The 27,572-nt window shown below is 41.6% G+C and overlaps 1 protein-coding gene across 3 annotated transcripts in view; it reads right to left on the reverse strand.

The window, feature by feature from the left end:
• The window catches only part of LOC134227355 (uncharacterized), a 125,231-nt gene extending 106,965 nt beyond the window's left edge, over window positions 1-18,266 (reverse strand). Inside the window, exons 1-2 of one of the 3 annotated variants that reach the window (XM_062708763.1) lie at window positions 17,903-18,266; window positions 17,168-17,506 (exon numbers count right to left, since the gene is read on the reverse strand). The gene's annotated coding sequence lies outside the window, so the exon portion shown is untranslated. Of the gene's footprint in view, window positions 1-17,167 lie in introns of all 3 variants that reach the window. The other 2 variants (XM_062708764.1, XM_062708762.1) reach the window with 2 other exon arrangements.
• Window positions 18,267-27,572: the final 9,306 nt, after the last annotated feature.

Raw genomic sequence — 27,572 nt, forward strand, 5'->3', positions numbered from 1 at the left:
AAAGTTCCAGCTGCAAAGGTGTCAACGGTCGTAAGGATGAAAAAAAAGCTCAAATTGGAATCAGTTGATGGTGATGAGCGATAAGCTGACATTTTGTAAGATTTTTCCATTTTGCAACTTTATACAATAGGTTTCCTTATCTACATATCTCCATGTCTCCAGAATTATTTAACACTTTGCGAGCACGAAACCATCATTTTATTATTTTATTTATTGTCTTTATTCAAGAGGCATGCAGCACCATCTGGCTGGCTGGCTGGCTCATCTCTGATCATTTTAGAAATAAGCGGAAATTCTCTTTGAAATTTTATCATAAATAACACTTATACAAAACAAATTTGAATTTCATAATCTCAAATAGTTTGCTTTGGTAAAACCGAGTTAAGAAAATGTTAGTTTAGTCAACAATCAATATGAAACTGCCAATTTTTTCATGGTTCCAGTTTCATAGATTATGAACGATCCTCGGTACCCAGAAATGTCATCTCAGTATGTAGTTCATAATTTATGAACGGCCTTTAGAACAAGATTTAGCACTGTTGTCCAGGTAACTCTTTCTATAGAAAAATATAAATTTGTTTTTATTTTCTCATTTAAAAATAACAATTGAAAAAAATGTAAATCGCATAACATGAAATTATTTCGCAAAACCTAAGAAACGGTTAATATTATTTGCCAATAATCTGGTTTTACTTATACTTTTCTATTGTTTAGGAATACTAGTGTTCTGCCATCGGAGAATTCTGTATGCCAGTATTTCCGGTCGTGAAAAAATGTTTCGGAATTTCCAAGACAAATTTGTCGGAATTTCTTCACGATTTCCCGTTCAAATTTTACTCACGAAAATAATTATTAGTATTTTAGTTTTTTTGGCTAAGGGTATCAAGTTCTTTGATGATAAAAAATGTATTTTTTTTTTTCAATAAGCCCGAAGCTCGATGCGCATAATTGTTGGACATATACGAAGATTTTTGCTGTCTCCCTTTTTGATAAAGTCTGGTGCCATCATTCCAAATGCCGCTTTATCATCCACTTCCTATCTACGAGAACCTTAAAAAATGTCTTCTAATACGCGAGAATTTTCGATTATGTATGGCTAGCAGCTCAGCGTTCTGTAATCCTGAAAGTATTTTATGGGGACATCAGTTATAAATTTCTACTGTTGAACCACTTGATCGGAAAGTAAAGACTGAGGTTTTGATTCTAATCTATCAACCATGTACACACATTTCAAAGCATAGCGCATGCCAATATTCTTCCAAAAAGTTTCGAGATTAACCACTCTTGAGACCAATTCTGATGTACATAGTAAATAGCTCGTCAATTGCAATCAAAGTGGTTTTACTCTTCCTTCAATGCCAAGTAAATCTGCCCTATTCTCCTCTTCCAGTGTAAGTTCTGATCCGTCGTCGAGAAACCCAACAGATTGATTGACGAACGCTCGCAATAATTTGTCATAAACAGCATTGGAAAAAAATGTAATTTGGTGCCTCTGCCGTTAGATAATTATTTCTCTCAATTACAGATGGCTCACGTGTTTCTAAGGACTCCTGAATGCAGTAGAATTTGATGACGGACTGATTTCAGAACGCCCTGGTTCCAAAATTGTACTAGCGTACTTTATATGCCTTACGTCGTATGCCTATTCTTTATCCCTGGGCTTCTACGGGTTTCCGAGGATTTTTGTGTTGATCGATTGATATAACTTTAATTGAGAGATGTTCAACCCTAGGATGGCTCATCTCTTTGTGTAGCGGATATGCAGTTGTAGAAGCTTCGGAGTTTACGTAAGAGCCTTCTATACCAGAATGACGGAACGAGAACCTGCTGAGTGGAGTGCTTGAATTCTCGTGAGGTTATCGCCTGTAACGGGACTTGAAACAGAAACTTCGTAGCGGGAGTCAAGTGACAAATGAAAGACCGTACTAAGAAAGATTATTCAATAAATCGTTACGGGACGAGAATACCCGGTAACAGTATCATACAGACAGGCAATCTCACAAGTAAATCTGGTAGTCTTGTTAGTAGAATTTGATAACGCAATCGCAGTTAATAGGTATGATAATAGGCAGGATGATTATGATACGAATAGATAGGGATTTTTTTGAAGATTTTTGATAGAATCCATGCGCAACACCTCAAGGTATCTAGTGACTCGAGTTTCCAGGAAAAAAGTTTGTCAATGGTAGCTGTCGTTATAGCCTGAGGGATTTCTGTGAGTATCCTGCTGATTGCGTATAAATCAACATTACATTGTTACCGCGATGAATCAGATTCATTGTCCTTCGGATCGATAAGTTATCGAATGACTCTTGCGCCCACTAAAACCATATCATAATGAGAATGCATCAATCACAATACTTATTGTTATTATATATAGAATTTAAAAGCAACGGAATGAATTAATTGATGCTAGTAAAGGGAACATACGGGCATAACGGCTGAAGAGAAGAGGGTAGTAGCGAGGCATTGGATAAGACATTACATCATCGCCAAGTCACAACAAGATTTGAAGTACTCTTTCTCATCACATTTCATGGGGACCAACGACCCGTATTGGTTCCGTATATTCTTCTATTTTAGTTGAGGTTTTGTTTGTTCAATAGAATCCATATTCCAAATTAATTGGCCACTGCTCTGCATATTACAGATAACGTCGTGGGTTAAACGTTCAGCTTGCGGTTAAACCATGGTATTATCTTTCTCGGTCTGGTAATTCACCATAAAGCTACATTCAACCTAGAAACGAAAAAAGTATTAGATAGTGGCTGAAAATAAATATAAATAAAAAATTTATCCAATATTCCAAATTTGCCGACAACACCGACATCCACCGAAAAATAATAAATAAACAAATTTCGTTGATGCCCATGACGACGGAAAAAAATTAGAACAAATTCAAATTTCGATAGTGGATTGCTTAGTTTCAATGGGTACCGCCTGGGTACCGAAATCTTAGTACACTGGAACCGTAAAATGAGTACTAATTTGTTCAGACCTCTACGCCCCTGGTTTAGTTGTAATAAATGTTTCATGTTTGAATGTCCGGAAAAGTTCCATAACTACCACAGCTGAACAAATGAACGAAAGGTCAGGTGACTGATTCGTTATTTAGAAAATACGATGATTTTACATGAAGTTTGTAACGCCTATATGGTTCTAGATGTTTTCAATCCAACGTATGTTCACATTCATCATATGTACTATAATATCTACAGTAATCACTGTATTAGTATTATGCATTCGCTATATTTATTAGAGTTGGGTAAGTAGGAAGCCCTCCTTAGCCGTGCGGTAAGACGCGCGGCTACAAAGCAAGACCATGCTGAGGGTGGCTGGGTTCGATTCCCGGTGTCGGTCTAGGCAATTTTCGGATTGGAAATTGTCTCGACTTCCCTGGGCATAAAAGTATCATCGTGTTAGCCTCATGATATACGAATGCAAAAATGGTAACCTGGCTTAGAAACCTCGCAGTTAATAACTGTGGAAGTGCTTAATGAACACTAAGTTGCGAGGCGGCTCTGTCCCAGTGTGGGGATGTAATGCCAATAAGAAGAAAGAAGAAGAAGTAGGAAGCACCGATATATGCTTATGAACGTAAAAAAAATTATTTTTTTTCTATATAATCTTGTTTAACATTATAATTACAGTGTTTAGATAAGCTATTCAAAACATTACTGATTTAGCACTGTTGTTCCCCATCAGTAACACAATTTCAAGAAACTACATCCACATCCACAACAGTGAGATCAACGCATCAAAAGAAAGCAATTTTTAATTGAATTACCATCATTGTTTAATTGAAAACCTTTTGCTAAACAGTTAACTGTAACATTTTTACAAGGTGAAAAGTGAACGTGATTTGAAGTTGTATGTGCAACCAGGTTACACTAATATCCGTTAGAAGCGCAGCATTTTTACATTTAGAATCTGGAGAACAATTGAATCATTTGTTTGAGAAACTGAATATATTCATTTTTTACAATTCCGAAAAAACAACAAAAAACTGGTTTTGGACAAATTGGCACAGAATTTTTTGATTTTTTCGATACAGATCAATAGTTCTAGACAAAACTCAATGTCCGAGTCACTTTTAGTTCAGAAACAGCGAACAGTAATCGCTCTCCAAAGTGCGCGTACATATGTAGTTTCTCAAACAAACAAAAACAAATTTCATACAATTCCGTTTTTTGTCAGAAAACGTATTTTTGGGCGAGGATTCTGAATATATAAAAATCTCATTTTGGACAACATATACATATGCAGTTTTTCAAACAAACGGTTAAATTGCAATTTTCTTCACAGGGGAATTAATTTGAGGGTACTTTTTATATGTCATCTCTTTCGTTCTGGTAAGAAATGAACAAAGTTATTAAGACAGCGGCATAACTCATTAAAGGGGTAGAGTTGCTAAATTTCAGTCAGAGGCTGAATTTCGCAGCCGAGGGAAGAGAATGGTGGGGAAAAAGACTTAATGGGTATATTGAGTATCACAGTGTTATTTGTAATGTAGGTACTTTGTGTATAAATGGTTAATAAACAATTAGGTTCTGCAGCCTTTGTATCTAACCTCAAACTGATGACTGATTAGTAGTACTTCGCGATGGACTCGGGGGCAGCCAACCAATCACGAACTCGATCCTTGTCGGAGTCAGTGGAAAGTACTACTGAACTGTCAAAAAAGTTCATTCGACGAGGACCGAATTCATTCGTGACGTCATGCTGCAGAACCTAATAACTAAACTCAAATATTTGAAGATGAATGTTATGGAATAGAGCGATAAACTCAGTGAACTGTATACATTATGTATTTAAATATTTCAATCTTCGTTAACATTAATATTTAGAATTCGTATGAAATTGTACACCGTTTTATAAATTCCTGCCTTTTCAGCCAACTTAATCAAAGATAAAAGAAAACTATTTCAGTGAAATTAACCAGTGGATGAAAAAAAACGGAACGATGGATAAGATGAAACATGAAGATTTCAAGGTATAAAAGTGAGAAACATGAAAACGGTAAGAAACATCTATTCAACAAAAAATATAATGCAATGAACTATATGCGCGCCAGATTCAAGATAATTTATTTTGAATCCGGAAGTTTGATTATGGCACCCTTATCCATTTGATAAACGGTGGCATAACCAGGCGGGGCTTACACAACACACACACAAGGCCGAACAAAGTAACGTTGGTCTCTAGATCGTTCTGCACTTCCAAAACGCGTTTGATCCTTGGTTTGATCACACGTTTATTGTTTTTTTTTTAATTGTCGCATATATTACATTTGGTTTGAATGTGACTGGATAGTAGGGTGCAAATGAAATGTATGGGAAAAATTTGACCATCGAATTTCAAAAAGCTTAAAAATTTCATCTCCTCGAAAAAAGTCCCTAGGCAAAATTTCAGCTTAATCGGACTTCGTTAAGTGTTTGACCAAAGCGGTCAAAGTTTGACTATTGAAGACACGAAGAGAAGGAGTACAGGAAAACTCCGAAACCGAAATTTTTTGATGCCTTATGTCTGGTGTTGTCCAAAAAAAATTTACTTTTTAGGACTTAAAAAAAAATTTGGAACTTTTTTTTTTCGATTTCGAAAATTTTCGAAATAAAAAAAAATGATGCCAAATGTCTGAAAAATGCATGAAACGTCAAGATTGTTTGGAAATAATTGACTTTTTGGGACTTTCGATTTTTTTTTATACCAAATGTCTTACAAATGCATGAAACGTCGAGTTTACGACTCTCATGCATTTCTAGAAGTCTCAAAAAGTCAATTATTACCAAAAATATTTTTTTTAGATAACACCAGATCTCGACGTTTCACGCATTTTTGAGACATTTGGCATAAAAAAAAATAATTTTGAAAAATTTTCTAAGTTCAATATTCAGTCCAAAAAAGTTCAGTTCAAAAAAAAGTCCCAAAAAGTCATTTTTTTTCATTTTTTTTTTATCCAGATGACACTAGATCTCAACGTTTCATGCATTTCTGAGACAACTAGCATAAAAAAAAACGATTTCGAATTTTTCCTGTCCAATCCCCCTTCCCCCCCCATTGAGAAATGTTCGTGTTTTAAAATAGTCAAGCTTTGACCGCTTTGGTCAAACACTTAACGAAGTTCAATTGAGCTGAATTTTGCATAGGGATTTTTTTTCGAAGAGATGAAACTTTTGAGCACTACCCGTTTTTGAGATTCGAAAAGTCGATTTTCATTGGCACCCTACTGGATAGTCTTGAGCGATGCGATGGTGAGAACAAGAAGTAGGGGGAATGACGGCTTTGGCAGGTTTTGTTCTATTATTGTCAGGGGGGTTTTTTATGACTGATTATGCTCAAATTTGGACTAAACATTCTTTGCATATCAAAGAATATTGTGGCCAAATTTCATAAAATTTGGTCGACAAAAATCCCCCTGCCAATAATAGATCAAAACCTGCCAAAGCCGTCTTTTCCCCTACTGCCGAAACAGAGGAAAGCCGAAAACAAGTCCCTGGAAGCGAATACTCGGTCGATGTTGTTCCCGATTTTTTAGTCCAATCCTATCGATGAAAATTTTGACCCATCTTTGCCGTTTTCGGTGCCTACTCGGTTTGGCAGTCGACGTACTTATAGCAGCTGCGGTAAAACTTCAAAGATTAGATAGTGATTGCGAAAAACCCGAGCCCCAACGTAGTACTAGATGCAATCGAATTTAACACGAACTACGGAAAACCCGGATTTTACACCTGTCACACGAACATTGAGCTGGGGGTGACAATGTGTCAAACGGGAAGTAAACTGGTTTCATATATTTTTTAAGCAAGGATATTTAAATATAGCAAACCTACCTAAATGATTTTGTTAGATCTTGACTGTTTAGTTCCAGTGCAAAAAAAAACGTATTCATGGTAGGGAAGCTGCTCGTTTCCAATTTTGACGGACAAATCGATTCTCTTATAGAAAAGAGTACATGTAAATCAACTCGCGGAAATTTGGTGCAAACACTGACATCTTTGAGTTTCTTAGAGAGAAACTCACCCACATAAAATACAACAATGCATATAAAAAAGAAAAATATTCCCTTGTGTGATGAAAGCTGGATTGGGATCTTGGAAATCTTCGATAAAGTTTTCCACTTTTATAACACCAACGTGAATATATCAAGAACTAGCAAAGCACTATAAAATCTTATAATATAATCACGTAGTGACACTTATGTCGTGATTTCTGGTTCTTGATTCACAAAATGCCAGAAGAGGTTTGGAGTCTCTTGATAAGTCTTGCTCCTATTTAAATTATGGATTCTTGATAACCTGTTCTTGATCTTATCCTTTTCTTCAAATTTGATCCGTTCGTCATGCCATCCGTTGTAAGAATGACCTCTTGCCCCGTTGACACCCGCCTTTTATACAGTTTGGCGTTGGCAACGGTTATGTATTGTTTGTTATACTTAACCCCGCCTACCATGATCCATTTAGTCGAATTTCTAGAAATTGTGATGCAAACACCGAAAATACCATAGAGTGGCGGATTAACTTATTATTTATTGTTGAACGAAATAATATATCAATTTGAATAATGTTGTTTTTATTGATCAAGCCTTATTCTCTACAACTTAGAATGCGAAAAAAACCTAAATAATTTTTTTTAGCAATTCAAAAATTAGTGATCAAAAAACCAAAAGTCGATCGTTCGCGGCCAAGCCTACTTCGCTGTCCAAATTAGTAAGAAAATTCATCCAAATTTCCTCGGAAAATTCATCCCAGTACCGTCGGGAACGTTTGTGAAATTTTGTCTTGAAATGCATCCGAATTTCGTCAAGAAGTTCATAAGAATTTCGTTGAGACATTCATCCAAATTTCGTCGAAAAATTCATACATAAATTGGCGAAATATTCATCTATTTTTCCGGAAATTCGTTTTTAGAAACAACTTAAGTTTCAATGTGGAATTCAACCGAATTTTATAGGGAGATTCATTCGCATTTCGTCGGGAAACTCATTGAGTCGTCTATAAAATCATCCAAATTTCGTCGGAAAATTTAAACAAATGTCATAAGAAAATTAGTCCGAATTTAGTCAATAAATTTCAATTGCCTCGAGGAAGTTGAATTTCATCGGAAAATTAAACAAAACTTCGTCTAAAAAATTCATTCGAATTTCGTCGAAAAGATCATCCGAATTTCCTCGGAAAATTCATCCAAATTATGTCGCAAAATTCAGACGATTTTTTCTCAGATGATTCATCCGAATTTGGATGAGAAAATCATCAGAATTTGGTTTTGTTTGTTTTCGAATTTTGTTGATAAAATCATCAGAACTATGACAAAAAATTCAATCGACTTTTATCACAAGATTCATCGGTATTTGGTCGAGAAAATAATCCAAATTTGATCGAGAAGTTTATCCATATTTTGTCGAAAAATCATCCAAATTTAATCGGAAAACTGATTCGAAATTCGTCTAGAACTTCGAATTTCTATTACGAATACTTCCGTACGAATTTATCCGGGGAAAACATAATTCATCAGAATTTCACTGGAAAACTCATCCGCTTTAATCTTCTCTGGAAATGAAAATCATTGGAAATCGTTTAGATTTCCACAGGAATTTTATCCATTTTTTTTTAATTTCCTCGTGAAATTCCAATTGAATTTCCTCAGTGTCGTTCGAAATTTTTAGGTATAATTTTAAGGGAAAAATTAATTCAAATTTCCGTAATTTTACGTCTGCATTCACCTGAGAAATTTATTTGAAATTTCAAGATTATTTCATTTAAAAAAAATCTACCCTAGAAAACCACAGAATTTTAACCACACCAACGTTTAACTTGTACACTCATAGATTAGCTTCTCCACGGCATGTGTCCCAATACTACGGGCCTTTCGAGCGGACGCCCGGCGTTGGCAGTTTACGGCAGTCAGATAGCGGAAATTCGCATTCGCATTTCGTTCGCGACATGACTAGCGATTCGAAGCTGCCGTTGTTGCGTTGTCGCCTTCAAGGCGGAGGCGATGCAATTGAGAGTGACAAAGTGAACCGAACTGCGGCTTTCGTTGGTGGAAAAATATTACGGTCACGTTGTTGGGTTCAATTTCATTTGATTCGAATGTGTTTACTGTGGGCATGTAATGTGGCGAAAAAGTGATTGCTTTCATTTGGATCGGGTGTCTTGCGTCTTTCCGACAACTTTGGCACACGATTTGCAATGCCAAGCTGTACGGCACAGCGCAAGAGAAAGGATATCGATTGCTGCCAAACGCGGGCTGTTTGCGTGGGCGAACTTTTACAAGTTGCACGGCTTTCAAATTAGCTTTCGGCACTGCATGTCATCCACTTTGTCGGTGTTGTATCACAACGAATGAATTCCCGGTAAAATACTGTATTAGGTAAGGTTATCAAATGATCAATAAAACCGACACTGAAACACCCCAAGCCATTTTGAAAATATTTATAAATATTACCATTAAAGTGTAAATAGTGCGAACGAAAACAACAGTTTTAATACTTTCAGATGAGCTTCTCGTGTACTAAGCGATTGCTTTCTTTCGTAGGGCAGTTTAAATTGTTTACTCGTTTCAAATGTTTCGAATTGAGATGCGCAATGCCACCTTTGATTTTTCTGTACCAACTGGCAGCTTTCTTCGTCTCCGCTCATCTATGGAATTTATAGTCTTTGGAACATACCGCATCACTGCGATCGTCACAAACTATAAAAACAGGACAAGTTTATTTGGCTTCTCTTTGTGCTCACGAACTTCTGTAGCAATATAGTTTACGTCACGGCCGAAGGGTTGTTCTTCTCCAAGAGCCTTCAGTCGTTATTTTCTGCTTAGCATTGGAAAGTTTTCATAATATTTGAATATGGGAATTCCCATTACTACCTAACTGTAACAAATTAATCTAATCTCGAAAGGAAAAAAACCGCAGTTTCAACAATTATTTGCTCACTGCTGAAAAAAATCCCATAAATGAAAAACAAATTAAACTGCTTTTATTTCATAGTTTTGATAGGATGAATATGAGTTTAAAAATCGTATAGGTACCCTGTAAATTTTGATTTCAAAAATTTAAAAAAAAATTAAAAATGGAAATAAAAAATCACTGAAAACTGTAGAGTGAAGCAACTAAACATCTGAAGCCACCGAGCTTCCTTTCAAAACTCGGCAAATACTGGGGACGGGTCCAATTCCACGACCCGTGTTATGAAATTAACTTGGCTATAAAAAACCTCCATGCACTTGAATCGTAAAAAAAGGTGGTGGTCTAATTAACCATTCCGTTATTTTTTAATTGCAATAAATTTAAATTCTACCAACAATCCAGTAATTACTCTCGATCATCTATTGAAAGACATTCCAACAACGGAAGCAAAACATAAACGAAAATTGAATTCGTTTGGCGAGACTTCATCTGATGGTCATATACAAAAAAACCACACTCAAACATGAAAAGCTAAAGTTTTCACTCGGAATGAGGTCACAAACAACCAACAACAAACCACTTTACTGCGTCGTATCGTAAGTACACAGACTGGAGTGGATCGTGCTTACCAAACAACAACAAATAGTGTTTCTGTCTCCAAGCACCAATCTTTTTTTCATCAATGGTGGTAGCTTCTTTGAAAGCACCAACTAAGCTGAAGATTGAATAGCTAGCTGCTGGATGCACGGCACTATTGAGCACATAATCAACTTACGTCATCTTTCAAACCCAGTGGCAGCCGTAAGAGCAAAATCTCTCACGAAAAAAGCTGCTGCACGTCATGTTTGTGTGTTTGATGGAAATAAAGCTACCGTTGCTTTCTTTATTGTATGGCGTTCCATTCTTTCATCTAGCTGCTACATGCGGTGGGTGGTATTGAAAGGCGGAAAGAAACAATAACGGAAGTTCATAACCGAACAACTGTAATCGAATGACGGGGGTGGTTACGGGGTGTGAAAATTGCTGCTCAAACAACGGGGTTGTCGATTTGGCGGACGGGGACGATTCAAACGAGTGAACAATTTCTATACATATTGCGATAGGATGCCTGTTTCAGGGCTGGTAGCGATCGATGTTGTCGTGATGTAATTTAATGCATATTATGGTGGTATTCACGAGAACTCATGTCGTATCAATTCAATGACTTGTGGCACCCTCTCAGAATTGCAATATTAGGTTTAAACGATTCGTTCTGTAAATAAACAGACACGAACTATTTACTTCGCCATTAGAGTGACCAATTTATCAACTTTACTTAACTTTTGAACTACTGGACCGATTTTCAATCTATTGTCACAAAATTAATGCTAAGAAACCGTATACTAAATCACGTAAGGGCTTATGCGCAAAGGGAGAAGCCGTGCAGAGGCCGTGCACTTATTACGCGAATGATTTTTCAAAATTTCTCAATCTCACTTCTCCCAAGTAAAATTTTTTGTAAAATATTTTTCACTATTATGATCGTAAGGAAGTGACACTCCTTCTTTCCCCCATAAGCTCTTACGTGATTAGTGCAGGCCCACTGTCATTTTCTTAAAAACCACTATAAACCATTTCATCCCCATCTGTTTGGTAGGCATGTGCGCCGATTGACATTTCATTGACATTATTTCCTTCAGGAATTCCTCCGGAAATTTCTCCAATAAATCCTGCGGAAGGACCTCCAGATGTTCCTCCAAAGTGATAGATCGGCAGCGGCAGAAAACTTGTTGAGGTTCATTCAGGAGGACTTCCAGAAGGTCCTTCGGGTGGACCTCCGGAAGTTCTTTCGGTTTCCAAAAGTTCCTTTGGGAGGGCGTCCAGAAGTTCCTCAGATTCTCCCTCAGAAAGTTCCTACGGAAATTCCTATGAAAGTTCCTCCGGGAATTCCTTCGTAAGTTCAACAGGCAATTCCTCCGGAAGTTGCTGAAGAATTTCCTCAGAAGTTCCTGCGGGAATACCTCTGGAGGTTCTTCCGAGAATTCCTTCGGAGCTTCCTCCGAAAATTCATCCGAAAGCTCCTTCAGGAACTCCTTTGAAAGTTCCTTCAGTAGTTCTTCCGGAAATTCCTCCAGAAGTTGCTCCGGAAATTCCTCGGGAAGTTCCGCCAGGAATATCTTCGGAAATTCCGCCAGGAGTTCCTCCTTAAGCTCCATTAGAAATTCCTCTGGCAGTTCCGCCAGAAATTCTTCTGAAAGTTCCACTAGGAGTTCCTCCGGAAGATCCTGTGGAAGTTCCTCAGAAGGTTTATGCGGGAATAAAACCAGAAGTTCCTGAGGGAATTCCTCCGGTAATTTCTGTGGGAATTTATCCGGAAATTTCTGCGGGAATTTCTCCTGAGGTTCTCACGGGAATTTCTCCAGAGGTTCATACGGGAATTACTCCAAAAGTTCCGTCGGGCATTTCTCCGAAAGTTCCTGCGGGAGGATCTCCGAAAATCCCTCCAAAAGTCCCTTCGGGGATTGTTTTGGAAGTTCCTGCGGGAATTTCTCTGGAAGTTTCTGCGAGATTTCTTACAGAAGATCCTGCGGGAATTTCTCTGGAAGATCCTGTGGGAATTCCTCCGGCAGTTCCTGTGGGAATTCCTCCGGAAGTTCCTGTGGAAATTCCTCCGGAAGTTCCTATGGAAATTCCTCCGGAAATTCTTCCCGAAGTTCCTGTGAAAATTCCTTCTTCGGAGGTTCCTGTCGAAAATCCTCCGGCAGTTCCTGTGAAAATTCCTCCGGAAGTTCCTGTGGAAATTCCTCCGGAAGTTCCTGTGGGAATTCCTCAGGAAGTTCCTGTGGGAATTCCTCAGGAAGTTCCTGTGGAAATTCTTCAGGAAGTTCCTGTGGAAATTCTTCAGGAAGTTCCTGTGGAAATTCCTCCGGAAGTTCCTGTGGAAATTCCTCCCGAAGTTCCTGTGGAATTCCTCCGGAAGTGCCTGTTGGAATTCCTCCGGAAGTTCCTGTGAAAATTCCTCCGGATGTTCCTGTGGAAATTCCTCCGGAAGTTCATGTGGAAATTCCTCATTCCAATTCCATTCTTCAGGAAGTTCCTGTGGAAATTCTTCAGGAAGTTCCTGTGGAAATTCCTCCGGAAGTTCCTGTGGAAATTCCTCCCGAAGTTCCTGTGGGAATTCCTCCGGAAGTTCCTGTAGAAATTCCTTCGGAAGTTTCTGTGGAAATTCCTCCGGAAGTTTCTGTGGAAATTCCTCCGGAAGTTACTGTGGAAATTCCTCCGGAAGTTCCTGTGGAAATTTCTCCGGGAGTTCCTGTGGAAATTTCTTCGGAAGCTCCTATTGAAATTCCTCCAAAAGCACCTGTGCAATTTACTCCGGTTTCTGTGGAAATCCCTCCCTAAGTTCCTGTGAAAATTCCTCGGGAAGTTCCTATGGAAATTCCTCCAGAAGTTAATGTGGAAATTCCTCCCGAAGTTCCTGTGAAAATTCCTCCGGAAGTTCCTTTGCAAATTCCTCCGGAAGTTCCTATGGAAATTCCTCCCGAAGTTCCTGTGGAAATTTCTCCGGAAGCTCCTGTTGAAATTCCTCTGGAAGCACCTGTGCATTTTACTCCGGAAGCTCCTGTTGGAATTCCTCCGGAAGTTCCTGTTGGAATTCCTCCGGAAGTTTCTGTGGAATTCCTCCGGAAGTGCCTGTTGGAATTCCTCCGGAAGTTCCTGTGAAAATTCCTCCGGATGTTCCTGTGGAAATTCCTCCGGAAGTTCATGTGGAAATTCCTCCGGAAGTTCCTGTGGAAATTCCTCCGGAAGTTCATGTGGAAATTCCTCCGGAAGTTCATGTGGAAATTCCTCCGGAAGGGCCTGTGGAAATTCCTCCGGAAGTTCCTGTGGAAATTCCTCCGGAAGTTCCTGTGGAAATTCCTCCGGAAGTTCCTGTGGAAATTCCTCCGGAAGTTCCTGTGGAAATTCCTCCGGAAGTTTCTGTGGAAATTCCTCCGGAAGTTTATGTGGAAATTCCTCCGGAAGTTCCTGTGGAAATTCCTCCGGAAGTTCCTGTAGAAATTCCTCCGGAAGTTCCTGTGGAAATTTCTCCAAAAGTTCCTGTGAAAATTCCTCCGGAAGTTCCTGTGGAAACTCCTTTGGAAGCTCCTGTGGAAATTCCTCCGGAAGCTCCTGTGGAAATTCCTCCGGAAGTGCCTGTGGGAATTCCTCCGGAAGTTCCTGTGGAAATTCCTCCGGAAGTTTCTGTGGAAATTCCTCCGGAAGTTTCTGTGGAAATTCCTCCGGAAGTTTCTGTGGAAATTCCTCCGGAAGTTTCTGTGGAAATTCCTCCGGAAGTTTCTGTGGAAATTCCTCCGGAAGTTCCTGTGGAAATTCCTCCGGAAGTTCCTGCGGAAATTCCTCCGGAAGTTCCTGTGGAAATTCCTCCGGAAGTTCCTGTGGAAATTCCTCCGGAAGTTCCTGTGGAAATTCCTCCGGGAGTTCCTGTGGAAATTCCTCCGGAGGTTCATGTGGAAATTCCTCCGGAAGCTCCTGTGGAAATTCCTCCGGAAGCTCCTGTGGAAATTCCTTCTTCGGAGGTTCCTGTCGAAAATCCTCCGGCAGTTCCTGTGAAAATTCCTCCGGAAGTTCCTGTGGAAATTCCTCCGGAAGTTCCTGTGGGAATTCCTCAGGAAGTTCCTGTGGGAATTCCTCAGGAAGTTCCTGTGGAAATTCTTCAGGAAGTTCCTGTGGAAATTCTTCAGGAAGTTCCTGTGGAAATTCCTCCGGAAGTTCCTGTGGAAATTCCTCCCGAAGTTCCTGTGGGAATTCCTCCGGAAGTTCCTGTAGAAATTCCTTCGGAAGTTTCTGTGGAAATTCCTCCGGAAGTTTCTGTGGAAATTCCTCCGGAAGTTACTGTGGAAATTCCTCCGGAAGTTCCTGTGGAAATTTCTCCGGGAGTTCCTGTGGAAATTCCTCCGGAAGTTCCTGTGGAAATTTCTCCGGAAGTTCCTGTGGAAATTCCTCCGGAAGTTCCTGTGGAAATTCCTCCGGAAGTTCCTGTGAAAATTCCTCCGGAAGTTCCTGTGAAAATTCCTCCGGAAGTTCCTGTGGAAATTCCTTCGGAAGCTCCTGTGGAAATTCCTCCGGAAGTTTCTGTGGACATTCCTCCGGAAGTTCCTGTGGAAATTCCTCCGGAAGTTCCTGTGGAAATTCCTCCGGAAGTTCTTGTGGAAATTCCTCCGGAAGTTCTTGTGGAAATTCCTCCGGAAGTTCCTGTGGAAATTCCTCCGGAAGTTCCTGTGGAAATTCCTCCAGAAGTTCCTGTGGAAATTCCTCCGGAAGTTCCTGTGGAAATTCCTCCGGAAGTTCCTGTGGAAATTCCTCCGGAAGTTCCTGTGGAAATTCCTCCGGAAGTTCCTGTGGAAATTCCTCCGGAAGTTCCTGTGGAAATTCCTCCGGAAGTTCCTGTGGAAATTCCTCCGGAAGTTCCTGTGGAAATTCCTCCGGAAGTTCCTGTGGAAATTCCTCCGGAAGTTCCTGGGAAATTCCTCCGGAAGTTCCTATGGAAATTCCTCCGGAAGTTCCTATGGAAATTCCTCCGGAAGTTCCTATGGAAATTCCTCCGGAAGTTCCTATGGAAATTCCTCCGGAAGTTCCTGTGGAAATTCCTCCGGAAGTTCCTGTGGAAATTCCTCCGGAAGCTCCTGTGGAAAATCCTCCGACAGTTCCTGTGAAAATTCTTCTTGTGGGAATTTCTCCGGAAGTTCCTGTGGGAATTCCTCCGGAAGTTCCTGTTTGAATTCCTCCGGAAGATCCTGTGGAAATTCCTCCGGAAATTCCAGTGGGAATTCCTCCGGTAGTTCCTGTAGGAATATCTCCGGAAGTTCCTGTGGGAGTCCCTCCGGAAGTTCCTGCAAAAAATCCTTAGTAGATTTCTGCGAGAATTCCTCCGGAAGTTCCTGGGGGAATTCCTCCAAAAGTTACTGCGGGAGTTCCTCTGGAACTCCCTGCGAGAATTCCTCCGGAAATCCCTGCAGGAATTCCTCAAGGAATTCCTCCGAGAGTTCTTCTGGGATTCTCTCCGGAAGTTTCTCGGGCAATTCCTCCGGAAGTTCCTCAGGAAATTCCTCTGGTAGTTCCTCCGCAAGTTTCTGCGTGAATACCTCCGGAAGTTCCACCGGGAATACCTCCGGGGATTTCTCCGGAAGTTCCTCCGGGAATACCTCCGGGTACTCCTCCGGAAGTTCCTCCGGGAATTCCTCCGGTGATTCCTCTGGAAGTTCCTCCGGGAATTCCTACGGAAGTTCATCTGCAAGTTCCTTCAGGAATTCTTCCGCATGTTCCGCAGATTCCTCCCAAAATTTCTCCAAAATGTTCCTCCTGAAGCTCCTCCGAGATTTCCTCAAATTCCTTTGCAAGTTTCTCCGAAAACTGCATCTGAAGTTCATCCAGGAGTTCCTCCAAAATTTCTCCGAAAGTTCTTCTGAAAGTTCCTCTAGAAGTTCCTCCGGGAATACCTCCGAAAATTCTTCCGGAAATTCGTTCGGAAGTTCCTCTCGGAATTCTTCCAGAAATCTTATCTGAATTCCTTCCGAAATTCACCTGATTTTTTTTTCTTAACTCACCTCTCACGCACTCTCCAAAAATTATTCCAGAAACTCAGGAAACTTCTCATAAGATGAGATAGTACGAACTCGTTTTATGACAAGTGAAGACATTCCACTAAAAGCACAAAATATTAGGGGGATTCACTTAACGTCGTAGGTTGCTGTGTATCTGTTTATGGAAATGTTTCATAGGCGATTTGAAATATGTCCCTTGTGGTTGAGTGTGAAACATTTCTCGCTTAACTTTTCAAAAGGACCTAAGTAACATTTTTTTCATGATTTAATTTGAATAGTGCAATCAATAGCATTCGTGTTGTTCTGTTGATTGCGCTATTCAAATTAAATCATGAAAAAAATGTTACTTAGGTCCTTTTGAAAAGTTAAGCGAGATTTCTATAATCAGATACGCAGCAACCTACGCCGTTAAGTGTATACCCCTATTGTTCTTATTCTACGGAACATCAATTTCGAACTTTTTCAGGAATTCTTACAAAAAAAACTCCAGGATTTTTCCCGGAAAATACTTCAAAAATTCATTCTGAAATTTTTAAAATCCAATCCAACTTTTCGTGAGAAGTTGTTCAACGTCATAATTCACACTTGCACAATGAAAAACAAAAGACAAAACGCAAAATAAAGTTCAAAATAATCGGTACCATCCCTGTTGTTTTCAATTACATACAACGCTACTTACCCGATTGCACTAAAGTCGCAGTTGAAGACTGGTTCCTCCTACGGCGGGATGCTCTCGAGGGACGATGTTGATGGACAGAAAACAGTATACTCGTCCTCTTGTTTTTGTCAAGCCTTATCAAATGCGCAGATAAGACGTAAACAAAATGTAAATATTTTAAATTTATTTCCTTTCCCAGTTCGGGTCGCCGAGTGACTGATGTTTTAATCCACCGCACACCAGCACTATGTAGCACCTATTTCATTCACTCTACTTAAACTGAATGGATCCACACTGCGGGAACTGGTTGGGAACGAATTTGCACTAAAATTGTTTTTGTTGTTCGCTCATCTGCGACTACTGCGATCAGTGAATAAAAATTCATTCATGAAAATTAGATGACGATAACCTTGCTGCTACCCGTCTGTTTTGCTTCCCTTCCCTTCCCGCTGCCACCCTTGAACAAACATCCGCCACCACGACGATGGGATTAGCTCGACATCGTTTTTTTCTACGTTGCTGTCGTAGTGATCGACCAATCTCTCGATTTTATTCTTTTTTAGCCACTGCGACGACTTTGTCAAACCAACACAATCTTCTTCCTAACCAACCTCACCAAGAAGGAGATGCCAAAGCAAACCAACAACAGCAGAAAATCTGTAGAGGTATTTTTTATGCCTTCTTGGGGTTCAAGTCTTCGAATAAAAACTGCTCATACTTTGGTTCCGCACTTTATTTTGTTTTCTTTCTACTCACAAGCAGAGCCCGAGCCTCCTTCAAGATCCAAAATGCACCACACGAAACACACACCAGGAATCTTCGTCGCTGCACACAAACACTAACGCAAATTCATTGGAATTGTTTCATCATCAATAATTTCTGACTTGTCTCCCAAGAAAATCAGCACGACGGACACAAAAATCACACTTTTATCCCTTTGGAAGCAATCGATGCGTCCAAACTGCACTCAAAAACCAATCACTGCTATTCACTGCACCATTCGTGACACAATTCGACCCCGGACACGCTGTGCAAAACGAGAAAAAGTAGCGAAATAACTGCACCTAATTTTAACACCATGCAGCGCGATCCAAGGAACCAATCTCTGTGTGACTTCGCGTTCGTGCGAATGCCCCTGCCCAGTTGCATCAATGGGACCCGCGCCGACACGGCGGACGAAACGAGCAAGAAGATACCGTTCGATTTTACCTTTCGCTCTCGCACACGCCCAGCGATACGCCACACGGAGAAACACGTTTACTCATTAATGGGTACTTTTTCTTTGCTATCTCTGTCTCTCTGCTGAAAAATTTACCCATTTTGGGAGAATAAGTGGATCTACTCATTTAAATGAGTAAATCCACTTATTCTTCCAAAATGGGTGAATTTTTCTGCAGAGAGAAAGAGATAGCAGAGAAAAAGTACCCATTAATGAGTAAACGATTTTTACCGGGCAACGTAAACCGTTTTACTCGACTGTTCTGCCTGCTGGAGATGAACGGTTTCGACGACTTCTACAACTCGAATCCAAGTTCACCGCGGACATGGTTTCCCGTGGGTAAGACAAAGAAAGGGATGCGGTTGTTTTTATGCGAACACAAACAAAACGTGCGCAGGACAGAGATGGGGCATTAACAAGGGCAGCAACGTGAAGAACAGTAAGCAAGATGGCTTCCGAATCGACGTTCGTTTTCATCGATGCTTTTTCGCGTGCGCGCGGCCCGCACATGCGTTCCGAACGAGGGGACCTTTGACGGAAATTCAAACACGGAGAAACGGCTTTCGATTTTTGTTATTTATTTAGATATTAATCGGATGAGAAAAAAATTTTACGTGTTATCTTATGGCTTACAGATTGAAATCATACCAAAGATATAATACTCTATATATTGAAATAATACTGATTCATATAAAGCTTGATAATGGAATGACTGATACTGTTCTATTAGACATATATAAATGATTGTTACTTGCTGTTATATAAATATTTAGGTATTCAATTTCAACTAATTAATCAACTAATTCAACATCTGCACGCTATTGCTACTGACGGCATTCTCCCTGCAGGTCTGGATTTTACTTCTAACTGCTTCTTCAGGTTCTCCAAACGTAATCGTTGTGATGGCTTTGGTCAATATATCCAGCTAGATTTTTTTTCTGTTGTACATAGTTTGATTTGTTTTTGACGAGAATCTTGGACGAAGAAGTTCTTGATTTAAATCTGCTTCATTTTCTGTTTGAATTTGTCGCTCTATCCTGCTTTAATATTCAATTTAATTAATAAAAAAAAAGCTGTCCCCTTATTACCCGTGTTTACCTTTAGGCCTATACTCCAGAGAATTCTTTGATAATCTGGAATGAAACAATTGTGGAAGGCATATTCAATTTGGTGTTACAGATGTAAATAGACATGAATCATTTTACAATTAGCTAACAGCCCTTTGGTTACGTGTAGATCTTAAAGTCTGCTTTATTTTCTATACTCCATGGAATTATTTAACCCGTAAATGCCCAGGATGAACTTTTAATTTTGAAAACCATATATCTCTGGAGTTTTTAGAGGTTTTTACTCGGAATTTTCACTAAAATCAAGGGAAATAGTTGTACTTTCAGGTACATGCAAACCCTTCCCTCCGCACCCTCCCTTCTTTTTATGGTTAAGAAAACTAGGTGGCCCAAAAGCATCAAATGAATCAGTATTATGCGATAACGCAAACTGCCTCCGACGAAATGGTTCGGTACGCACTCGGAACTTGGATTAGACGAAACACGATGTTCAACTTCCTGCGCTTACGTTTCGTCTTGAGCGCAGCTCCCCAGGCTGGAACTCTATATCTCAGTATCGAGGATGATACTGCTGCCTGAAGACTCCTACTCTGCCTATTCTGAACAAGTGACGTATACACCATTTTCCAAAAATGGTGTTAACGAGAAGTACTCATCGAGTTCTTCAACATAAAAATGAAAAATGTGTAGGTTGTATTTTGGCGCATACGTGACTTTTTTAGACTACGGCAGTAATGCTTTTCGGACCACCCACGTTCGGCATGATCCTTACAAACGTATTGACATTTTAGCCGCCTTTCCGCATCCGCTGGATCCTCCGGCAGTTGCTAACCAGCATCACTTCTGTTTTGTGATGATCTGCCGGTCGATTTGCCTTTTCGGAATCCTAACTGCTTTTCCGATAAGCCAGGCTCGCTCTCCGTGAACTGCGTCAGCCGATTAAGGACAATCCTTTCCAGAAGCTTCCCCAGTACATCCAGCAGGCATATGGGCCTATACGATGCTGGATTCACCGGCGGTTTCCCTGGTTTCGGCAGGAGCACTAGTTTTTATTAAGAAAATTATTTTGAGCTTTTTAGTGGAATGTCTTCACTTGTCATAAGACGAGTTTGAACAATCCCATTTAATTCCTCGACTTGTCGAGTCGAGTCAAGTACGAGACACTGAAGATGACCTTACTGTTGAGGTCGAAATACGTATCTGTCAAGGTACAATTAAGTGGTGGAATTAAATGGGATTGTACAAACTCGTCTTATGACAAGTGATTAGTTTTTGGATCTTCCACCTATCCGGAAAGTAACCATTCACTAAACACTTCTGCAGCACCATCCTGAACAAGTCCAGAAACGCCAATTCACGGTTTTAGACTCGGTTTTAGAGCCAAATTTGGAATTCTATCCAAATCCGAAGCTTCTTCATCTTCAAACCTTTCGCCACTGATGACAGCTCGTCATTGGAGACTTGCATACCTGCAGCGGTTGGTCGGCTTACATCTTCGTCGCAGAACCATGGTGGGGTTAAATACCGTTCACAATGATCTTCAGCTTGTCCGGACACATTTCGGCTGGTGTCACTGGACCCCTGATCTTTTTGTTACGAGCGTTGCCCCAAGGATCAGCATCAGCTTCTCGGCACAACTCCTTGAAACAGTTGGACTTGCTGACCATTTCAGACCTTCCCCTTTGAAAGTGTCTCCTGACTCTGAGACAGGCAGCGCGAAGGTTGGCAAGATTTTCGTTTCGTACTTGGCCGCCGGCTGTTCGATTGCTCTAATTTCCTCGGCATCGTCGCATCGCAAGCCCTCGCTAGTGTTTCCGTCAGCTGGTCTAGTGGTCTGCGTCAACCCGAGTAGCACACATGTTTCAAATTCTTTACCGGAACATATATGTGACCAAATATGGTCAAAATCATTTTTTTGTAATCAGATTTGATTGAAATGTGCTGCTAGGGAAGGTTTATAGCGCTGCCGTCCACTCGAAGTGTTTCGATAAAAGAACCTTAGCTTTGCCAGTGCCTCCAGCAAGGTTTAACCTCTGGCGTTAGTCAGCCTGCTTCCCCAATCCACTGCCCAAGCATTGAAATCACCTCCGATGATCGCATGTTTTTGGCCGATCAGCTTCTCCGTGAGTGAGTTTAGCATCCGATTATTCTGCTCTAAAGCCCCCCTGGGGGTACGTTACAGCTACACACAAAGATCCCGTTAATTTTGGCGATTACAAAACTGTCTACCACCTCTTGGATAGGGAATTTGCTCATCACTTGGACAGCCGCAATACCCATAGCATCCGCCACCCAGTTGCCGTTGTCAGAAGCGATCCGATACGGCAATAATTGCACGTCACATATTGCTTCTGTTGTCGAACTAACTGAATTTATTTATTTATTTATTCAGACTAAGGCCGAAGTGGCCTGTGCGGTATATAAGAGTCTTCTCCATTCGGCTCGGTCCATGGCTACACGTCGCCAACCACGCAGTCTACGGAGGGTCCGCAAGTCATCTTCCACCTGATCGATCCACCTTGCCCGCTGCGCACCTCGCCTTCTTGTACCCGTCGGATCGTTGTCGAGAACCATTTTCACCGGGTTATTGTCCGACATTCTGGCTACGTGCCCGGCCCACCGCAGTCGTCCGATTTTCGCGGTGTGAACGATGGATGGTTCTCCCAGCAGCTGATGCAGCTCGTGGTTCATTCGCCTCCTCCACGTACCGTCCGCCATCTGCACCCCACCATAGATGGTACGCAGCACTTTCCTTTCGAAAACTCCGAGTGCGCGTTGGTCCTCCACGAGCATCGTCCAGGTCTCGTGTCCGTAGAGAACTACCGGTCTAATTAGCGTTTTGTAGATTGTCAGTTTGGTACGGCGGCGAACTCTATTCGATCGGAGCGTCTTGCGGAGTCCAAAGTATGCACGATTTCCAGCCATTATGCGTCTCCGAATTTCTCTGCTGGTATCATTTTCGGCAGTCACCAGTGAGCCCAAGTACACAAATTCTTCTACCACCTCGATTTCATCACCACCGATGCCAACTCGCGGTGGGTGGCTCACATTGTCTTCTCTTGAACCTCTTCCTATCATGTACTTCGTCTTCGACGTGTTGATGACTAGTCCGATCCGCTTGGCTTCCCTCTTCAGTCTGATGTAGGCTTCCTCCATCTTCTCAAAGTTACGTGCCATAATATCTATGTCGTCGGCGAAGCCAAATAGCTGGACGGACTTATTGAAAATTGTGCCACTCGTGTTAATCCTTGCTCTTCGTATTACCCCTTCCAAAGCGATGTCACCTTGCCGTAACCCTCTGCGGGTTTCGAAGGGACTCGAGAATGCCCCTGAAACTCGAACTACGCACATCACCCGATCCATCGTCGCTTTGATCAACCGTGTCAGTTTATCCGGAAATCCGTTTTCGTGCATTAGCTGCCATAGCTGGTCCCGATCGATTGTATCATATGCGGCTTTGAAGTCGATGAATAGATGATGTGTGGGCACGTTGTATTCGCGGCACTTCTGCAGTACTTGGCGAATGGCGAACACCTGGTCCGTGGTGGAGCGTTCGCCCATAAAACCCGCCTGGTACTGCCCCACGAACTCCCTTGCAATTGGTGCTAGTCGACGGCATAAAATTTGGGAGAGTACCTTGTAGGCGGCGTTCAGCAATGTGATTGCGCGGTAGTTGCTACAATCCAGCTTATCGCCCTTTTTGTAGATGGGACACACGACACCTTCCATCCACTCCTGCGGCAAAACTTCCTCCTCCCAAATCTTGGTAATGACCCAGTGCAGCGCTCTAGCCAGTGCCTCACCACCGTGTTTAAATAGCTCTCCTGGTAGTTGGTCAACCCCAAGAGCTTTGTTGTTCTTCAGCCGGCCAATCTCCTCCTGGATTTCTTGGAGATCCGGAGCCGGTAGAATTATGTCCTGCGCGCGTTCCCCCAGGTCCATCACCATACCGCCATCTTCGTCTGCCACATCGCCATTTAGGTGCTCTTCGTAGTGCTGCCGCCACCTTTGGATCATCTCACGCTCGTTAGTAAGAAGGTTCCCGTTTAAGTTCTTACACATATCAGGCTATGGCACGTGGCCCTTACGTGAACGGTTCAACTTCTTATAGAACTTTCGTGTGTTATCAACGCGGTACAGTTGCTCCGTCTCTTCACGGTCTCGATCTTCCTGCTAACGCTTTTTCCTCCGGAAAACCGAGTTTTGTCTGTTCCGCGCCTGTTTATATCGTGCCTCGTTCGCCCTCGTGTGGTATTGCAGCAATCTCGCCCATGCTGCATTCTTCTCTTCTACTAACTGCTCACATTCGCCGTCATACCAGTCGTTTCTCTGATCCGGGGCACCGTGCCAAGTGCAGCGGTTGCGGTGCTACCAATGGCGGATCGAATATCTCTCCAGCCATCTTCAAGAGACGCTGCGCCTAGCTGCTCTTCCGTTGGGAGTGCCACTTCCAGCTGCTGCGCGTATTCTTGGGCTAGTCTACCGTCTTGTAGCCGCCCAAGATTAAGCCGCGGCGTCCGACTTCGACGCGTGTTGTACACCGTCGAGAGTTTTGAGCGCAGGCATACTGCAACAAGGTAGTGGTCGGATTCAATATTCGCACTGCGGTAAGTGCGGACGTTCGTGATGTCGGAGAAGAATTTACCGTCGATTAGAACGTGGTCGATTTGGTTTTCCGTTTCTTGGTTAGGTGATCTCCATGTGGCCTTGTGGATATTTTTGCGAGGAAAGAAGGTGCTTCGGACTACCATTCCGCGGGAGGCTGCGAAGTTTATGCATCGTTGGCCGTTGTCATTCGATACGGTGTGCAGACTATCCGGTCCGATGACCGGTCTATACATTTCCTTCCTTCCTACCTGTGCGTTCATGTCACCGATGACGATTTTGACGTCCCGCAGTGGGCATCCATCGTATGTCTGCTCCAGCTGTGCGTAGAACGCTTCTTTCTCGTCGTCGGGTCTCCCTTCGTGTGGGCAGTGCACGTTGATGATGCTATAGTTGAAGAAACGGCCTTTAATCCTCAGCTTGCACATCCTTGCGTTGATTGGCTGCCACCCAATCACGCGTTGGCGCATCTTTCCCAGCACTATGAAGCCGGTTCCCAGCTCGTTGGTGGTGCCACAGCTTTGGTAGAAGGTAGCCGCCCGATGCCCGCTTTTCCACACTTTCTGTCCTGTCCAGCAAATCTCCTGCAGTGCCACGACGTCGAAGTTGCGAGGATGTAATTCATCGTAGATCATCCTGTCGCAACCTGCGAAACCTAGCGACTTGCAGTTCCATGTTCCAAGCTTCCAATCGTGATCCTTTATTCGTCGCCTAGGTCTTTGCCGATTATATCGAGTCGCATTATCTCTTATATTGTTCGTAATTATTGGTTTTCCAGGCGGCTTATTGGGCCTGCGCAAACCTCCTGTCTCGCCGGAGGGCCATCGTGCCAGGGCTGTTTAGCGTCCCACCTAACACTAGGACTTGGGCTTGTGCGCTTTGAGCGGCACACGGTCGCTTTGGCGGAGCCTACTTGCGGATACATGCAGCTTTTTATAGAGGTTTAACAGGGCCCACTGTCAAACCCCACCACATCCTAGGCAGGCGCCACAACTCGCAGATGGCCTGGGGAGGGATCGTCAAGCCCTTGGACATAGTCCCTGCTGCCCTCAACTAACTGAACCAACTAACCAACCAACCAACCAACTAACTGAATGTTCTCCATTAATCTCGACATCATCATCGTCATTATCCACCACATTTCCTAAACATACAGGATCTGTCCGGGCCATTGCACTTTCACACCTGGTGTCCAAACGCCATACATTTAAAGCATCGCTTCATCTATTTGGTGTTTCGAGGGGAGAGCATTGGCGTAAATAAGGGGGGGCCGGGGGGGGCTGGCCCCCTCCAGACCTACTTGTGGCCCCCCCCAGAAAATTTTGAAAAGTAATTCCAACTTAGTCAGTTTTTATTTCATTTACATATTTCCTACATATTTCATAATTTTGATTATGAATTCTATAAACATATTTTTTGTTGCGTTATCACATCTATGACCATTTGTTCAGCAAAGCATCGAAATATTTAAGTTGGACCCCCGGGAACATTCTCTCGATGTTTAAGCTAAAATCAATGCCGCTTCTGATTCAGTTGCTAGCTTAAAATAATAAATTTGTTCTGCATTTGTTTGACTAGTATCCTGGTCGCAGAAACATAAAAACATAATTGTATTAAGATATAAATATTTCTGTTCTATTAAACTATCATCCGCTTCAAAAAAGACTGAAGCAACTACATCAAAATGAGCACATGTACACAAATCCGGTCAATGAAATTTCGAACGACCATTCTTTCGAAAATCTTCGAGTTAATCGCAAGGTATGCCGCAAAACAGTTGATCAAATTCCTATGGAGCTTTTTGCTCTCGCTATATAATTCTGGCACAGAAAGATATAAAATTTTAAAACTTAAGAATCTTTGTTAGAATGACAGAAAAATCAACTACGCATTCTATTGAAAGTATTAGGACAAAACTTAGGCAACCTTCGCCCTCACAACAGAGATTGCATAATTTTTTTTTTATAATCCTCAAAAGATCTTGTTCCATTTATTTTTTTGGCGATTTCATAAGGATCATCGGAAAACTCTTTTGTGCCTGCTTTAGTTAGAATTTGTTTTTTAGGATAAAAAAATAGATTTAGAAACCAGTTCGTATCAGAAAACATGTCTTTTGCAGCACAATTCAGATCGATTTGGTTGCTTCTCAAGTCTCATGGAATTTATGACTCATAAAAAACACTTTAGGATTCATTATTGATTATGACAAAATTTCGTGGAATTTATTCCACATCTAAAGAGTTTCAAAAATTTCAAGTTTCAAAAAAATCGAGATCTTTATGCATTAAGCATGGAAATGCTTGAAAACTTTCAGAAATATACTCATATCGAATTTCATTTATAGATAATTCGAAGAATCTTGAATCTTAGATTACACACTTATCCACATTTAGTAACATGGAGAAGACAAGTTGACACAGACACAGCGTTTTGAAGCAATCACAGCATCATTGGAAATCAATTGTATTATTCGCGATTTTTTTTATGTTAGTTCTAGGACGAATGAGCGATAAACTTAGTCAAACAATTTCTATTGCAATCCATGCGCACCGTGCTTTAAATCGCCTTTGAAAATTACATCCCACCAGCTGGTGCCATGGCCCCCCTAGACCGAGATTCTAGTTACGCCTATGGGGGAGAGTCTCATCGGACACACCGGCCATCCGACTTTCACCTTGCCCACATCCACCATTTTGTTGGCAACATCTACCGACAGTCGTATCGCTGCTATTTGTGTACCACCGTATGCTTTCCTCAGCCGAATGGTCATCTGAACTTCGCCCTGCGTGCATTGTGAGGTCAGTGCTTCCCTCAGTTCGACTACCGTAGTGATATCGTTCAGGTCTCTGGACTCGACTGCCTTTTGCGTTAAAGCTCTTACGTTTCCTTCAAGGAATTGACAATGAGCTCTCGGAAGGCCTAGATCCTGACCGTGGGATCTCTCTTCAGCTTGAACAGCAATTGCCCCTTCTGAGTACGCCTAGTCCTCTCACCTTCCGTAAGATCGCTGCGTCAGTTGTTGTTTTGCTCTCGTCGCGTGAGCACGTTTAACAAGTTTGCTTTCGGACAGTTGTATATACCTGGGAGCTGCGGATAGAGTCAAAACGATTGTCAAAAAATCTCCAAAGCAAGCTGTCAAAAAGTATCCATCGCATCGAGAGAGTTTGTGAGCCTTCTGAGCGCAGCCGAGAGAGTACACGTGTAAATCAACTCATACTAATTGTAGTTCATTTCTAACAAAACTCAATTATTTGGTGTCATTTCGAACCTATCGAGGTATTTTCTTAAGTGAACAGCATGATTCTACGATCGGCATAATAATTTATGCAACGCAATAAATCGACGAAATCTTTGAAATTAATTTTTAAAAGATGAACATAATGATAATTCAATGGGAGAAAATCGTAGCGTGTACATTGAACACTGAGAGGAAATTTGCGGGTTTCAAGCAAAATATCTTGAAAATTAGAATCAATCGAGTCCGCAGCTCCCAGGTATATACTGGTGCTGTAGGTACCAAACAGTATTGTTACTC

The sequence above is a fragment of the Armigeres subalbatus genome, chromosome 3, assembly GCF_024139115.2.
Source record: "Armigeres subalbatus isolate Guangzhou_Male chromosome 3, GZ_Asu_2, whole genome shotgun sequence".
Taxonomy (NCBI): Eukaryota; Metazoa; Arthropoda; class Insecta; order Diptera; family Culicidae; genus Armigeres; species Armigeres subalbatus.